Raw genomic sequence first — 18776 nt, 5'->3', positions numbered from 1 at the left:
AACCAGTTGGATACATTAGCATGCACATATATACCATGGGAACAGGCCATTCAGTCCAACTAGTATGTACTGCTGTTCCCATGTCACACCTTCAATTCAATCAATATATCACTCTGGTACTTTCACTTTCATCTGGAAAACAGCTAGCTCAGTTGGTTTGCAACACAAAGTAATGCCATAACTTGGGCTCAATTCCTGCATTGGCTGAGGTTACCATGAAAGATGTGCCTCTCAATCTCTCTCTCCTCATCTGAGGCATGGTGACCCATAGGTTAAACCACCACCAGTCAAGTCTCCCTGATGAGAAAGCAGCCCTATCGTCCAGTAAGATTGTGATTATTTTACCTTTATTTCTATCTAGATTCCTCTTAGTATGTCGACAATAATTATGAGTGTCTTTTTCCTTTCTTTAAACCTTTATTGTGAACGTAATGTCCATGGAAGTTAGTGCTAATGCTAGTCAGTGGTGATATCAAGCAATCTTGGGGCTAAAGAGATCAAATGATATGAAGGAGAAGCAGAAACAGGCTGTTAGATTTGATTAGATTCCCTACAGTGTGGAAACAGGTCCTTCGGCCCAACAAGTCCACACCAACCCTCCAAAGAGAAACCCACCCAGACCCATTCCCCTACATTCATCCCTGACTAATGCACCTCATACTACAGGTAATTTAGCATGGCCAATTCACCTAACCTGCACATCTTTGGACTGTGGGAGGAAACCGGAGCACCCGGAGGAAACCCACACAGACACGGGGAGAATGTGCAAACTCCACACAGACAGTCACCCGAGGCTGGAATCGAACCTGGATCCCTGGCACTGTGAGGCAGCAGAGCTAACCACTGAGCCACCGTGCTGCCCCATTGAGTTGGAGCATCATGAATGGTAGAGCAGGATCGAAGGGCCAAATGGTCTACACATGCTCCTATTTTCCATGTTTCAATGCTTCATTCATGGGTCAGAAACAGCAAGTCAGATGCAAAGCAATGCCTCCTCCATTAGACGTTACTGGAAGGTTTGCGTCACAAGAGAGGCTGGATAGACTGAGAGTTATTTCCCTGGAGTGTAGGAGGCTGAGAGGTGACCTTATAGAGGCTTTTAAAATCATGAGGGACATGGATAGGGTGAATAAACAAGGTATTTTACCCGGGTGGGTGAGTTCAAAACTACAGAGCATAGGTTGAAGGTGAAGTGGGCAAGTTATAAAAGGAACCTGAGGGGTAACGTTTTCCACATAGAGGGTGGTGCCTGTATGGATCAAGCTGTCAGAGGAAGGGGTAGAAGTGGGTACAATGACAATATTTAAGATGTTTGAATAAGTATATGGATAGGAAAGGTCTGTTGGGATATGGTCCAAGTGTAGTCAAGTGGGACTAGTTCAGTTTAGGAAACATAGTTGGCGTAGGTGAGATGGGCCGAAGGGTCTGTTTCCATGCTGTATAACTCTATGATACTATGCTTCAACAATTCCCCTCAGCATAGGCCCGACAAGCAATCCGGGGTTTGTTTGTACATGCCTGGGGCTGACCGTGATTGCTCACGGCTTTAGATCATCCACTTCCAACACGGCAAACCTGTTGCACTGCAGCGACCACCTGATTTTGGCTGACCAGGAGGCACTCCCACTCTTACAGAAGGATTTACAGATTGATAATCATCTGTTTGGCTGTGTTACGACACACCTTCTGTGCTAACCACATAATGGTAAGAACATTACCCTCTCCTCCACAAGATCTCAGGGTAATCCTGTCATCTCTCTGTGTGACCCTGTGGCAACAATTAGATTAGATTAGATTAGATTACTTACAGTGTGGAAACAGGCCCTTCGGCCCAACAAGTCCACACTGACCCGCCGAAGCGCAACCCACCCATATCCCTACATTTACCCCTTAGCTAACACTATGGGCAATTTAGCATGGCCAATTCACCTGACCTGCACATTTTTGGAGTGTGGGAGGAAACCGGAGCACCCGGAGGAAACCCACGCAGACACGGGGAGAATGTGCAAACTCCACACAGTCGGGAATTGAGGCGGGAATTGAACCCAGGTCTCTGGCGCTGTGAGGCAGCAGTGCTAACCACTGTGCCACCGTGCCGCCCACTTATCGTCAAACTCCATGCCCATGATGGTTGGAGATCCAACATTCAAATATATTTCACGTATCCATCCATAAGATATACAGAGCTTCTGTCTCATCTCTCTAAACTGGATTTGATCTCAGTTTGTACAAGTGAAAAGCCAACATCAGAATCCTTAAGTTAACAGCCTTTGTGTCTTTAGTAATTCTTTTGTTGTGACCGCAGGAAATTTATCGTTGACACTAAAACAGAAAAGAGTTTGCTGTGTTTTGAAACTGCAACTGGATGACGCCGTCATTTGGAACCTTGCACACCGAATCTAAATACTTCTCTCTGATAATCAATAGCTTTATCATGAAACAAACACAGAGAATGCTGGAGACCAGTCAGTCTATCGTCTGTGGTGGGAAATTGTTGAAGCTTTTGTCTTACATTGGAAGTGATCTGGGCAAAGAGGAATGGAATAAGCCAGCACAGAGGTGCACCTTTGTAATTGAGTCCAACAAGTCATCAACTGCAAACTCCAGTCTGTCAGCTGTGTAGATTGAGAGGAGTTTGTGTGTGTGTGGGGGGGGGGGGGGGGGGGGGAGCATGGTAGAGATCCTGAGGCCCAAGTTCAAGTCTGATGTCAAAACATTTCTGACCAGGTGGCGGAGAAAATATCTTCACAGATTGACCATAAACCAATTATTCTAAATTCCAAAAAAGTTCTAAAATGTAAAGATTTGCAGCTCCGGTGCTGGTTATTGTACTTGTGGGTATGTTCACTGAGCTGAAATGTCACCTAGGCAGAAATGGGAACTGCAGATGCTGGAGGTTAGAGTCAAGATTAGAGTGGTGTGCGAGAAAAGCACAGCAGGTCAGGCAGCATCCGAGGAGCAGGAAAAATCGACGTTTCGGGCAAAAGCCCTTCATCAGGAACCCTTCGTTCCTGATGAAAGGCTTTTGCCCGAAACGTCGATTTTCTTGCTCCTCGGATGCTGACTGACCTGCTGTGCTTTTCCAGCACCACTCTAATCTTGACTGGGATGTCACCTAGACAGGGGACGGAACATCAGCAAATAACATTTGCAGCTAGCTAACACTCCCACAACTATGACACGTTGTAAATCTTTAGGAAACTCAGTATTAACCATTGTTAATTCAGAGGTTCCTAACATGCTTGACATTTACAGTGAGATAACTGGGATTTTGGAGATGCCTGACTCTCTCAGATGGTTCCAATTAATAGACACTGCAGAGAATTTGAAAAATTGCCAGAGAAATCAAAAAGGAATTTGGGGGATTTTCTTTTGAACAGAGCAGCAAGGAAAGTACAGGCCCAAAGAAAGTTGTTTTCTAGATTTCCATATAGCAGGATTAAGAATTTCACTATATTCTGTGGCCAAACACATCATTTTATAAAAATCAAAACAACTGCGGATACTGTAAATCAGACACAAGAACAGAAATTGCTGGAAAAGCTCAGCAGGTCTGGCAGCATTTGTGGAGAGAAATCAGAGTTAACGTTTTGGGTCGAGTGACCCTTTCTCTGAGTTCTGAGGAAGGGTTACTCAACCTGAAACATTAACTCTCATTTCTCTCTACAGATGCTGCCAGACTTGCTGAGCTTTTCCAGCAATCTCTCTATTTTTATGCCATTTTATAATTCTCCTTTGATTTTCATTTGATGTGCATTCACTGCCACAGTCTATCCCAAATAATTACCCACCGAGTGATAGTTGAATATTGACTGTTCTTGCTCCTAACCTGAAGTTGTCAGTTAAAGTCCCACTTCACAAACTTGAGCAGATAATTAAGGATGACATTTCACTGTAGTTCTAAGGGAGTGCTGCACTGTCAGAAATGCTATCTTTGGGGTGAAATGTTAAACTGATGTAAAATTTTCTAGCAAGAAGTTCTTCCTCGCAAGCAGTCTGAGATTTATACCTCACCAAAAACCTAAAATGACAACCTGGCTATTCATTAGACTTGGGGTTTATGGGTGCTTGCTGCAGCAAAAATAATTGCTGCAATTTCCGTGCCTACACTTTATTGACTGGAAAATGTTTCAGAAAAACCTAAAGTGAAGAAAAGTGCTATATAAATTCAATTTCTTCCTTTTACTTAGTCATGACTGAAAGCTGGGTCAGTTCCAAAGTCTCAATGGGAGATTGCTTTGCATAGCAATTGGCATATTGGCTTTTGCACACTTCATGTGGACACACTGGTTACAAAGGCCCAACAATGTTTCTTCTTCCTCAGGCAGCTGAGGAAATTTGGCAAGATGGTGAATACCCTTGCCAACTTCTATAGGTACGCCAATGAGAGCATTCTGTTTGGATGTATCACTACCTGGTATGGCAACTGTACCATTCAAGATCAGAGACGGTTACAGAGAGTGGTGAACTCGGCCTGGACAATCACAAAGGCCAACCACCCATCTATAGAATCCATCTACCAGGCTCAATGTCAAGGAAAGGCCACCAGAATTCTCAAAGATCCATTCCACCCTGGCAATGTTCCTCTACAACCTCTACCATCGGGGAGAAGGTACAGAAGCCTGAACACGCTCATCAGCTGGTTTCGAAACAGTTTCAACACTACTGTTCTCAGAATACTGAATGGACTCACAAACTCTTAACATTCACCTGTACCTGTGTTTTTGTTTTTGTCGTGTTTACCTATTATTTACTATCTATGCTACTTAACTCTGTGATCTTCCTGTGTTGCTCACAAGACAACACTTTTCACTGTGCTTCGGTACACGTGACAATACATTCAATTCAATTCAATTCACACTGACCTCAGGTCTGCACAATGGAAAATATTTTCCACGCAACACAAGTCACTTCTGCACTGGCTTCTTCAGCTCTGCTGTGAAAACTGATTGTTTAAGAACTTAAATATGCCATTCAACTCCCCCCTTCCTCCCACATTCAGATACAACTTCATTTATCTGCACCTCAATTCCATCCCCACCTTCATCTCCCTATTGCATGCCCAGCTACCTTCCCCTCAGCCTCACCCACCTCCCATTTATCTCTCAGCCCCCTTGAGACGCCCCCAATATTCCTGATGAAGAGCTTATGCTTGAAATATTGACTCTCCTGCTCCTCGGAAGCTGCCTGACCTGCTGCGCTTTTCCAGCGCCATACTTTTTGACTCAGATCTCCAGATTTGGCAGTCCTCACTTTCTCCTCAATACCCCACCCCTTATAAAAGCTATTGTTTCAGTCTTGAAATTTTCAATCAATTGAACAGCATTCAGGTGTGGGAGGGATGCATGAAAAATCCCAGATTTCTGCTTCCCATCACCTTACACTTGTGTAAGTGTTTCCTTCCAGAACCCATGAATGGTCTATTTCCAATGTTAAAGCCATGAATCTGTGAACCCTTTGATCTCCTCTTCTCCATCAGAGGAATACGTTGCTCTCTATCCACTCAACTAGCTCCTTTAATCACCTTACAATTAGATCATTCTTCAATCTTCTATACTCAGAGCCTCCTCAATACAACCATCCTCGCAATTTAATCCTTTCAGTCCAAATATTGTTCAATTAAGTCTGTGCTCTTCCTCACCTCATCATTAAAGAAACATGGTGCTCAGAACTGAATGCAGCACTTTAAATGGGTCTGCATTTAAGAGTTTACCCAGATTTTAATAACTCTTTCCGAAAAACTTTAAAACTCACGGTTTCAGGTGATAAGCAATGAGCACTTACTGTTTGTCAGCAAAAGTGATCAATTTATTAAGAGTAGTTGACATGGGCTTTGACTGTGATCAAAAAGCTTATGATTTGACCTTTCTGAAACTGTAAAGGGAGTGCAGATATTTGGAATTCACCTGCACTGCACTTTTCAACTCGTATCACGAGTAACACCTGCCATTATAATGTGGTGAAAATCACTGCACTACATATATGCAACATTCACACCCTTCTAAGAAATAACTGCGTGCCATTTCAAAGGAGGAATTAACCTTGGAAACAACCGTGTTGACACTTTAATTGAGCTGGGGAACAGTCGAAACTCATGTGTTAACCCACTTGCATGCTAAGTCTCCGTCCTGTGACAAACGACAGTATCACACAGCAAACATTTTCAACATTACCATCTACTAAGTCAAGTACATCTTGCCATAAGTCTTCAACTTACATCATTCAGTAGGTTGCAAGCATGTAGTGAGGGAGAGAGAACCAGGATTCTTGCAAATGCTCATATACTTGCACAGTGATAAACACATAAATGAACAAAGGGAATTAAGGAAAGGATGGGCAGAGGGATGGATGGTCTTTATCAAACTATGCAGTGGGCAGGGTTAATTAAAGTTTAAGTTTCATTTTCATACAAAATTATCCAGTTTGATGAGTGATAGTTAAAGTCTGATGTCTCTAATGATGGTCTTCAGCAAAATGCAGCGAGAATTCAAGGGTCTAGGTTTCTGAATTGCATAACCATATTGGAACCACAACAGAAGACCAATGAGAATTTTACATCATCCATTACCAACACCAGTCAATTGACTGGTAAGAACTGTTCATGATTCTCAATCTCTTGGATCATTTAAATGCAGGCAGATCCTCAATCTTAATGCTGCTGGGAAAATCATCCACTTATTTCCAAACACATGACATGCAACCTCACAGACACCAACTTAATTAACTATCAGCAAAAGAAAAGGAGATTTCAAAAACGCCCACAGTTCCAAGTCCAGAATTCAGACACTGTGGTAAATATCAGCCGAAAACAAATCAATGGTTAACTATTGGTATCCCAGATTGGCTCATTCTATAAAAATAGAACAATCCAATACGAATCTACAGGACACAAAGTTCTTTCAGATGATATCAGATTTGGCCCATAGTATCATCTGGCCAAAACTGTCCCAGACTGAATAATGACAAATGGAAGACACGAAATATGGTAATTGCTACTTTGATCAGTTGATGCAATAAATTAGCTTAGCTTTGCCAAAATCTATTTATTGACTCAACAGGTCCCAAGGACATCCAGAAAATGAACAGACCATTTGGCCTGAACAAGTTAATTCCCTTTCTAGACTTCTTCTGAGACTACCAAGCAGATGTAAAAACTTGTAATACTCCAGGAAATTTCTAGAAATTCTAACTGATTCATGCAAACTTCAGGATATGATTTCTGATTCATGCTGTTCACCTCCTACGAATTGCATTTTGTGTTCATGCTGTCACCAGCACTGGAAAAATATCAAATCCACGTGGTATTTCTTTGTGCAGTTAGACTGTGGATGATGCCAGTGTGAAGGCATTCAGTGCTTAGTCTCATCCTAGCTTTGATTTGGAGGAGTTGGTGTTGGACTGGGGTGGACAAAATTAAAAATCACACAACACCAGCTTATAGTCCAACAGGTTTATTTTGAGGCACTAGCTTTCAGAGCACTGCTTCTTCATCAGGTGGTTGAGAAGCAAGATCATAAGACACAGAATTTAAAGCAAAAGATTAGTGTCATGCAGCTGAAATGATATATTGAACAAACCGAGATTGAGTCTTTCATCTTTTCGAATGGGTTTGCTAGTTTTGGTTTAATATGTAAATCCCAGAACTTCTTTTAAGTCATATTCTCAAGATAGTTTAATGTTTTATAACAAAAAGTGCCATCTCAGCTCAGACAATTCATTAAAGGTGTGGGGTTAGAGTCTGCCTGTATCCCAATCTTGAGTCAGGCTGAATTTATTTCCAAAGTGGAATTTACAAAATATTACATGGAGGTAGATTATGCATTTTTTGAGCAAAATAGAATGTATCTGCAAATATAATTTTGCAAAATAGAATTATAGTGAAAACAGTGTAATGTTGCCACACACAGCACCATATTAGTTAGCACCAAATAGTAAAAGATACACTTAAAGGTTAAGCATTACGCTCACAAAATAAGTAGAAAAATAAATAAATAATAGTTAACAATAATGTAATTCTTAGTATGAACTGGAAAAATTAAGCAATTAAGTTAAAAGTTCCACAATCTTTGATGAATCCTCCACATAGCTCACTCTCTGGGAAACCTCAGCTGCCTGTTTTTAATGCCGCTAACACTGCAGATACACAATGCTCCCACATTGGCCCACAATGCCGTCGCTGCTGCCTCCCCATCTCTTCCTGCTGCCACTGGATCATTCATTCACTCCGAAAGGCCCCATGACCTAACTTTTTTTAAAAAAAGGTGCCAACCATCCAATAAAAGGCAAACCCAAAGGCCATCATCAGAGAAGGAGCATCCGCAAAGGAGTGAACTATTCTGAGTGTCTCTGGCATACACAGGTGCCCCGGGAGGGGAAACTGACAAACAGCAATGGCAGAAAGAGCATCTGACCCATTGGTGAACAGCAAACACTCTCTGTGGCAGGGTGTGTGGGTCCAGTATTGGGTTATTAATGAAGCATTAGTGCAGGCTTCTGGATCACACTCAAGTAGCACGACCACTACATCACCTCCGTATTCAAGTCAAGCGCAACAGCCTCTGAGTGTCAAGCCTCTTCAGAATCCTGCAATTTTTTTTAGTGAGACCATCTCTCATTCTTCTAAACTCTGGAGAACATCAACTCAATTTCCTGAGCTTTTTGTCATAGGACAACCCTCTGAGCAGGGGGACCAAGCCAATCCAATGTAAGCCTGTCTGTATATACTTTATTAGGTTTTATTACATTGCTACATTACAAACACCTTAGAGAAACTTCAGCAAGTGCAGGTTAGTGTTAACTGCCTATAATTGCTGAGAATTCTTTACAAAAGGATAGTTACTCACAGATAAAACCAATAACCCACCTGGCTGGCCTGAAGGACAATGGCCATCAGAAAGGAGGTCACAACAAAGCACTGGGACTAACCAGTTAGTTTGCAGAAATTACTAAAAGTGTACAAACAGCGCACTGACAGCTGTGTTTTATCAGAGCCCACTGTTTTTTTTTTGCTGTGTCACACTATTGGACAGATATTGCTGAGGGAATATTGGAATGAATAAAACAGTGCATTACTAATCCACCAGGAAGTGAAAATTACTGATAACCACAGTCCACAAAAAACTCAGCAATGACATCCAGGCTCTGTCTGAATGAACAATAAACACCTGCACATTAACATAACAGACAGAATCGCTACAGTGTGGGAGCAGGCCTTTCAGCCCAATCAGTCCAAGCCAACCCTCCAAACAGCATCCCAACCACACCCATCCCCCATCTTATCCCTGCATTCCCATGGGCAATCCATCTAACCTGTACATCTTTGGATGTGGCAGAAAATCTGAGCATATGCAGGAAACCCACACAGACACGGGGAGAATGGGCAAACTCCACACAGTCAGTCACCCAAGGGTGGAATTGGACACAGGTCCCTGGTGCTGTGAGGCAGCAGTGCTAACCACTGAGCCACTGTGCCGAGCAAAATTTCACATAAATAAAATGAATGGGCAGATAGGTACAAGGATGCCACTCTGCCCTTCATGCCCGTGACATCATTCAATTATCATGGCTGACCTGAATTGCAAGTCCTCCTTACCTACTTTGGTTCTGTTACATTGGCTGCAATTGTTGAAAAGAAATTTATAAAATTCAGAAGTAAACTAATCTCAGATTTTTTTTGTGGGGAAGAGAGATTCAGATTGTCACCATGCTTCGTGTGAAGAAATGTTTCTTGATACTACCACTGCATAGCCTAGCTCTAAATGGAAGCTTTCCATTCTTACTCTGGTCTCCTATACACGAGAAAATAATTCTACCTGAACTACCCACTCCTTTCATCATCTGGCATTACAATGGTCAAACTTCAAGGCAAATGAATCCCTCCTCAGATTCAATAGGAATGAAGGAACAAGAGTAATCCATTCAGCCCCTTGAACCTATCCCATCATTCACCAAGATTGTGGTTGATGCGTGGCTTAACTCCATTTACTTGCCTTTGATAGGTTTGTTTAACAAAAACACCCTCTCTATCATTGTCTGGAATTGAACTTGGGTCCAAAGAGAGGTTGGCATAACTTAACATTATCTCTACCCTTTTGCATAGTCCAGAGGGATAAAGGCTAACATTCCACTATCTCATTCATCATATTGTGTCCAATAGATAATGACTAAGATGAGAGGCGTATATTGTATTTCCCTTTAACCCCACTACTCCACTGACCATAACATAAATGTAAACATTTTACCCAGTTACCAATAGGGTGGCATGGTGGCTCAGTGATTAGCACTGCTGCCTCACAGCACCAGGGTCCCAGGTTCGATTCCAACTTCGGGTGACTGTCTGTGTGGAGTTTGCACATTCTCCCCGTGTCTGCGTGGGTTTCCTCCGGGTCCTCTGGTTTCCTCCCACAGTCCAAAGATGTTCAGTTCAGGTGAATTGGCTATGCTGAATTTCCCCATAATGTTAGGTGCATTAGTCAGAGAGAAATGGGTCTGGGTGGGTTGCTCTTCAGAGTGTTGGTATGGACTGGTTGGGCTGAAGGGCCTGTTTCTACACTGCAAGGAATCTATTATCAATTAGATACCTTTTATTCAGTTTAAAATAAACAGATCCATCAACCAGCTTCCTATAAGAATTTAAAGAATGCATCAAATTTTGACACATAATCATCTGATGAAAATCCCTGAGAAATGATCCTAAGGGATATTTCAACGTACAATTCCTAGGACAATGATATTCTTCGCTTTGTTTCTCTTGCGAGAGCTCAATATTGGAACTCAAAAGAACCCAAGTTCAGGAGTCCAACCCTTAAGAAATCCCGAATTAACTGTATGAAAGATTGGGATTATCAAATGGTATATGGCCCACATTTTAATTCTCAGTATTTATTACTAGAGTTGTGCTTCCTGAGTGCATGAACATTTGTCTATTATGTGTTAGCTAGGTAAACTTGAAATGTTTTTGGTCACCCTTACTGGTGTTCTTGACATTGTGGCATCCTGCTCTTGTCTACATCAGACACTGAGCAAATTCCGGGATCATTTCTGGGTTCTGCATTGAATAAAACAAGTATGTCACTTCAATCCCCCACCCAGATTCAATCAGTCCAGTTGTCTCGGAGGCAGAAGCAATTTGCCTTGTAAGAAACTTGACTTTGAAACTGAAATTTCCTCCCACATCCTCCACATCAATGAAGTACTGCACAGAAATAATGAAAATATTTCTGTCATATCGACTGCAATGTACTCCAGCTTAAACTAGCCACGGTTATTAGGACCCGGCCTTTGACAAGTGTATAACTAGCACATGCAATTTGCAAAGAGATTAGGAGTCAGGCAGGATTTGACTTATTCCTGGAGCTTCCATCTCACAACATCCCCATCCAGCCAAGCAACCATTCTGCTCTCATCTCCAATTGATTTTTAGCAAATAACGCACTCAAAGAAAATGAAATGAAAACATTTGTTTCCGGTGCCTCTATGATATTTCGTTAAGGGCAGCTTTCTGCAGTGTCCAAGAGATTAATCTGTAGTTCTCAAAAATGTCAATCCTGGAGACCTGGCAGCTCTGTCCCGGAAATTGCTCACTGCCTAAACATAACAAAACAATAAGCCATCTCTAGTTGATAGACCTCACACACAACTTGCATCACTAGCACTGCGGTTTATTTGGGATTTCAAACCCAGTTTCTTGTTGAAATGTTTCCTGTTGAAATGTCGCCTGTTCAAAGAATCTGGTTTCATTTTCATATTCATAGGTCTTCTCTCAGGTTTATCTTGAAATAAATAAACAATGCCTTGAATCACCACTGTTGTTCCAACATCCTCAAGGATGTTCTTCTGTGTACCTATTGGATTGTGGGCAGTAATGGACCATATTGCCCAGCATGGCAACACAGTCATAGTCATAGAGATGTACAGCATTGAAACAGACCCTTCGGTCCAACTCGTCCATGCCGACCAGATATCCCAACCTAATCTAGTCCAATTTGCCAGCACCTGGTCCATATCCCTCTAAACCTTTCCTATTTATATACCCATCCAGATGCCTTTTAAATGCTGTAATTGTACCAGCCTCCACCACTTCCTCTGGCAGCTCATTCCATACGCACATGGAAAATGTTGCCTCCTAGGTTGCTTTTAAATCTTTCCCTGCTCACCCCAGGCCTATGTCCTGTTGTTCTGGACTCCTCCACCGCTGGGAAAAGACCTTGTCTATTTATTCTATCCATGCCCTTCATGATTTTATAAACCTCTATAAGGTCACCCCTCAGCCTCCGAGGCTCCAGGGAAAACTGCACCAGCCTATTCAGCCTCTCTCTTCAGCTGAAATCCTCAAATACCGGTAAATCTTTTCTGAACTTGTTCAGGCTTCATAACATCCTTCCAATGGGAAGGAGACCAGAATTGCACGCCATATTCCAAAATTGGCCTAACCAATGCTCTGTACAGCTGCAACACGACCTCCCAACTCCTATACTCAAATCTCTGACCAATAAAGGAAAGCATACCAAACACCTTCTTCACTATCCTATCAACATGTTTCAGCACACACACTGTTCCACTGGGATCACTGGTTAGTGACCAGTCCTAGGAGCCATTAGAGTTAGCTTACCAACCCTCCAGATTACTCATCAATCTGACTGAGGCTGAGGGTCCTCCTCCTCTTCCTCCCAACTGTACCTCTCTGGCTAAGATAAACTCAGTCAGTAACAGAACCAGGGAATTCCTGATCTGAGGGTCTCAGTTAAACACAACATTGAAGCAAGGGTTCTTAAAAGTTTTGTCTTTGGATTTCCATGAACATGTTCAATATTAAGAGACTGACCAGTTCTCATCCCTTTCCCTTTCTAGTTAACACAACCACAGGTTCAATGATTACTGCAAATTTATGTGGATGCTGGAGGTAAGGAATTAAAAACAGGAAGTGCTGAAGAAATTCTGCAGGTCTGGCAAAGCCTGTGGAGAGCGAAAACAGAGTTGCTGTTTTCAGATCAACATGACTTTTCTTTGTAACCCCAGAGTTTGATGCAAGAATGATATTGGACTTGAAATGTTGGCTCTGTTTCTCTCTCCATTGAGTTTCTCCCTCTGAAGGACTAGCTCTTCCCTGTGGAGAATGTCTTCCCCTTTGGGTTAATCCCATCAATTTTAAAGTTTGACTCTATTCTGATCACATTGCTTGAGCCAAGTTCAGGGGCTGGCCTCTGCACGACTTATTACAGGAAGATTAGAAGGAAAACAAGAATCTTGTCAGGTCAGAGTTTAGATTTTATCAGATGTTGCAATTTTCACATTGGGTAATAATGCTTCACTGTCGTGACATGGTTGAAATATACAGGCACAGCTCATTGGTAAACTCCTGCTTTTCCATGGAGCTCTGTGTCTAAAGTTTGGGACATAAATTACGTACTGTCAAACTTTGCAAATCACAGGTCCACCTACAATTGGGCCCATGAAATAATATACATACATTTTAAAGACATTCTTTGGTTTTAGCCAGAAGAGAGAAACATACGTCACACACAGATGTTTTTCTCTCTTTTACTCTTTTTCTTTAGCTACATCACTACAATCTCACCATTTAGTACACATGCAGAGCACTGGTCATAACTTTAAAACAACAAAGTGCCACTTCAGTTATGAAGATAGATTTGAGAGTTTAGGGCTATTTCCATGGAACAAAAGAAGGCTGAGAGGAAATGTGATCAAGGCATTCAGAATCTTGTGAGGCCTGGACTGAACAAATACGGAGAAACTGTTCACACTCATGAAGGGACCAGACACACGAGGACACAGTGTTGAAGTAACTGGCAGCAGGGACAAAGGTGACATGAGGAAAAATATTCATGCATCTAGTGGTTAAGTTCTGAGATACCTAGAATATGTTTTCCTTCAAGCCTGAAGTAGTCTATGTAGATTAGAATATCCACATTTCAGTTCTAATTAGAAGACTTGTGTTGAATGAACAATATGAATTTTATTGCATTATTGTAACTATTGATTTGATTTGATTGATTATTGTCACATCTACCTCAGTACAGTGAAAAGCTCTGTTTTGTATGCAGTATAGGCAGATCATAATATACAAAGACACCAAGATCATAGGGTGATCGAACAGAGTGAGAAATACAAATTTACAGTCATTTACAGGCTATGTGAATATGACTTACTTTCCTGTAGAGAATATAGCAGCGCATTACCTCAGGTCTGTCCCATACTTTACCCTGACCAGATTCCCATAGTATCATCACAGTGGATGGTGTGCTCTGTATTCAATCAACTTTTAGACCCATATACAATGGAACGCATTGCCTTAGAATGTGTAGAAAGAGGTTCAAATAAGGCACTCAAAAGGCAACTGGACCGCTGTCTGAAAGAATGTTCAGGGCTATGTGGAGAAGGCAGGGTTTGTCACTAAGTGAATTATGAATTTGGAGAGCACTCTCCTGTGCAGAAGTGATGGTCCGATGGCAATTTTCTTTTACTCATTCACAGAATGGGGGCATCGCTGGCCAGGCCAGCATTTATTGCCCATCCCTAATTGCCCAGAGAGCAATTAAGAGTCAATCATATTGCTGTGGGTCTAGAATCACACGTAGTCCAGATCTGGTAAGGATGGCAGATTCCCTTCCCTAAAGGGAATCAGAGAAACAGACGGGCTTTTATGACAATCAACACTGGTTTCATGGCCATCACTTTAGTACAGATTTTTACTGAAATCAAATTTCTCGGCATGGCGGGATTTGAACCCATATCAGGCCAAGTGATATTACCCCTACGAAACCATCTCTTCCTGCATTGTAACCTTCTGTGATTTCAGGAACTGAAAAGGTAAAATAAGGGTAAGTTGCCATAGTCTTAGAGGACCACAGTGCTGTTCTCTCTTAGACAGAGAGTGACTGGTGGTGAGGTTACCCTGAGAGTCACTATTCCTCAGGCGAGGGGAGAGGTTGAGAAGGTGGGACCTTCGTGGTGACCTCAGCTGGTGTAGGAATTGAACCTGTGCTGTTGGCTTCGCTCTGAAGATGTAGAAATTACACTCTCCATGGCAAGGATTCAGTCACTAGCTGGAAGTGTTCCTTTCAAACGCTAATAAAAGTGGTGAAAGTAGACTTTTACAATCCGTCTCCTTCTCTGGAAGACCTTTTCACTTCCCTATTTTTCAAGGTTTTTATGAAAAAGCCTTAAAAGAATGACTGACATTTACATAGTGCCTTTCAGATCCTCAGGATCTCAGAGAGTGGCAGTAAATTTTCACACAGCAATATTCCACAAACATCACTTTGCTAAATGACTGTTTAAAGTTAATAGAGTCATACAACATTGAAAGAGGCTCTTTGGCTCACCATGTCTATGCTGACCAACAAATGCCAATCTGCACTAATCCCCTTTACCAGCAGTTAGTCCATAGCCTACTATGCCCTGGTATTTTAAGTGCTCATCCAGATGTTTCTTAAATGTTGTGAGAGTACCTGCCTCCACCACTCTCGTAGGCAGCATATTCCATATATAGGATTCCCACAGTGTGGAAGTAGGCCATTCAGCCCATGGTGTCCACATGGACCCTTCGGACAATATCACACCCAGACCCAACCCTATTCCAGTAACCCGGCATTTCCCATGGCTAATCCACCCAGCCTGCACATCTTTGGACTGTGGAAAGAAATCAGAGCATCTGAAGGAACCTTGTACGGATATGGGGAGAATGTGCAAACTCTACACAGACAGTTACACGAGGCTGGGATCAAATCTGGGTCTCTGGTGCTGTGAGGCAGCAGTGCTAATCACTGAGCCACCGTGCTGCCCTATCCACCACCTCTGAGTGAAAACAAAATTTCCTCAGGTCCCCTCTAAACCATTTACTCTTCACCTTAAACATATGCCATCCAGTATTAGACACATTTGCCATGGGGAAAAGAGTCTCACAATCTACCCTGTCTACGCCTCGCATAATGTCTTTTGGTGAAGGAAAACATGTCAGTCAAAGTGTAAGAAGCTCCTCTTCAAAAGGTGCCATAGAAACGTTTACATCCACCTGACACAGAGTCGTGAAAGATTAAATCTCTGACAGTGCAGTACACTCTCAGGGCTGCATTGAAAAGCCTTACTTTCTTTAAAATCACCCAGAATTTCTATGCAGTGGTTTAAATGTATGGAAAGCTGTAAGCCTTCTGCAGGCAATCTCCTGATACATGCAGGTAAAGAGCAAATCAGTTCTGTGATCAGAAGCAACACTAAACAACAAACCCTCCAAAATATGCCAATCCTTTCAAAACCAGAACTAGTTAAATAGCGTATGACTTGAGTTGAACCCAATCTATATCGAAGTACTGGTGTTGGACTGGGGTGGGCAAAGTTAAAAAATCACACAACACCAGGTTTTAGTCTTCCAAATAATACTGTTGGACTATAACCTGGTGTTATGTGATTTTTAACTTTATCCAATCTACATTGTGCAGTTCCATCCAACTTTATTGAGAACTTTGATTGAGATTCATCTTCACACTAAAGTTCTGCAATTAAATTTCTATACCATGCAATATTTTGTATGAGCAACTTCCCTGTATATGAGTTCACCAGAGCCTCTCACATCTTCTAACATCTGGTTCTAATTACCATGCTGCAATTTAACCACAAACAGTATTACATCTCGAACGAGAATACTGCACTATATAGGCGACAGGGGTTAAAGAACAGTGGTGGAAGTGGGGTAAGGGGCAAGTAGTGGCTTGATATCCTAACTGGTCTTCCTGAACTTTCTCTAACTGGTCCAATTTTACATCAGCGAACAGATATGTAAATGTCTTTCTGCCATAAAGTTTCTAGTTCAGCCTGTTCATCAAAGTGTTGCTTGTGCATTTTCTTTCTGTGGCCTTTCTTGACTCAATCATGTGACAGAGAGCAATCTTTACACAAATGGAATGCAAATGCTGGCAACAGCAGAATGGTTTGTGGCATTTTGGAATGTTAGACGACTGAAGTGATCCTACCACCACTCACATGACTAAGCAAATAATGGCTTCACAAATAGTCAATTACTCATAAGGAAATTACTATTGGAATTTCCAAGGCTTTCTCTGATAACAGGTTTCGAGAACAAGAACATCACTGTAACTAGGGAAAGGGTCCTTAGAGCTAGCAACGCACAGAGAAGTCATTTACCTCCTGGGATCAAACTTGACTTCCACAGCCCAGAGAAATGCATCATTTCCTGCCAAGCTTCCAGTGAAAGAAGTCCCAAAGAAATTCCAGCCGATAGCATTCCCCTATCATCACCTTTGACCGTTTAAATAAAAATCTCTTTCAAATCTCTACTTAGACTCCTCTGCTCCAGCAAAAATAGTCGGATCACCTAGTGCTAACAGCAAATTACGGCTGGAATCTGTACTGACAGCAAGAAAATGCTGGCGACCAGTGGGTCAGGCAGCACCCCTAGAGAGAGAGCCAGCTAATGTTTCAAATTTAAATTCGAAACGTTAGCTTGCTCTCTCTCCATGGGTGTTGTCTGACCCACTGCGATCTCCAGCATTTTTTGTTTTCATTATTCTGGGCACTCATCCCCTGGCATAGTTTGAGTCTTTCAATCCATTCCATTCCTGAAACTGCTTTTCCAACTGACCCCAGATTTATTGCACTGCACTTGACCTTCATGTTACAGATGTAATGGAAATGCAGTTCAAGATGATTTGTGGTTAGAAGTGCATTGATGAATATTGCTTGCGAATGTACAATCTGCTCAACTGTTATAGTGAACAGTCCTTCTCTTCCATCCCACTGTGCAACGGGTCGCTAGAGGCCACTCTTCTCTGTAATGGATCTCACAGTAAAAGCAAGATGGGCCATTTTGAGGAACTTCATTTTAATACAGAAATATGGATATACACTGAGATCTAAAGGTGGCTTTCATTGATTATCTGTTCTATTGCTTTTGCAATTGATCCCCGATCTTTGGATAGAGTAGATATTGTCAAACACTATTACCATCCTGTGGTGAGGAGGATATTCCAATGACCACATCTTAACCCAGAGTGGGAAACTGTGCAGTTATCCTTTGGGAAACAATGACAACTGTTTTTACCCCTATATCTAAAAGTGGCAGAGATATCTCTTATGTTAATTATGCCACATAAAAATACTTTCCTCCAGAAACCGATATTAATCTATAAATCTTCAATATTCCTTCTGAACACAACAAAATAAACAGCATCTTCCCCTCAAGAAAAGCTCACTCTGTGAACGACCACCTGCCCCTGTTGATTCTCTCACCAATTAAGGACAACTAATGAAGGTCCCACCTTCTTAGCCCTGCCCCTTGACTGAGGTGTGGTGACCCTCAGGTATGGCGAGTCTACTCACGAACCTCCCACACTAACCCAGCCTCGACCAAGCTCATTCACATAAGCAAAACTGAGCCTTCAAAGATAAAAAAAAAGTGTCTTGCATTTGTAGAGTGCCTCCATCAAGTAGCCACTGAACATTCTAAAGTGCTTTCTAGCCACCAGCCTGATGATCTGTTTTCTTATTCCATGATCTGATTGAGGGATAATTAATGGCCAAGGCACTAATGGCAACTTTGCTCTTCCTTGAAACAGTGCTCAGGAATCTTCTACATCCACTTGACAGGGCGGGTGGGCCTTTGGTCTAACATCACATCCAGAAGGCAACACCTCCAACAGAGCAGCATGCCCTCTGTACCGCACTATGGATTCAGCCTTGATCCCTCCAATCCCGGGGCAGGATTTGAACCACAGCTTTCTGAGCTAAGGGAGAGGGCTCCA

At 42.1% G+C, this 18776-nt stretch overlaps 1 protein-coding gene across 1 annotated transcript in view; it reads right to left on the bottom strand.

The window, feature by feature from the left end:
- The window catches only part of LOC140467439 (uncharacterized), a 63679-nt gene that overhangs the window by 27699 nt on the left and 17204 nt on the right, over positions 1–18776 (bottom strand). The gene's annotated exons all lie outside the window — the stretch shown is intronic.

This window comes from Chiloscyllium punctatum, chromosome 45, assembly GCF_047496795.1.
Source record: "Chiloscyllium punctatum isolate Juve2018m chromosome 45, sChiPun1.3, whole genome shotgun sequence".
Classification (NCBI taxonomy): domain Eukaryota; kingdom Metazoa; phylum Chordata; class Chondrichthyes; order Orectolobiformes; family Hemiscylliidae; genus Chiloscyllium; species Chiloscyllium punctatum.
Note: the sequence above shows the minus strand (reverse complement) of the source record. Positions and strands in the feature narration are given on the sequence as shown.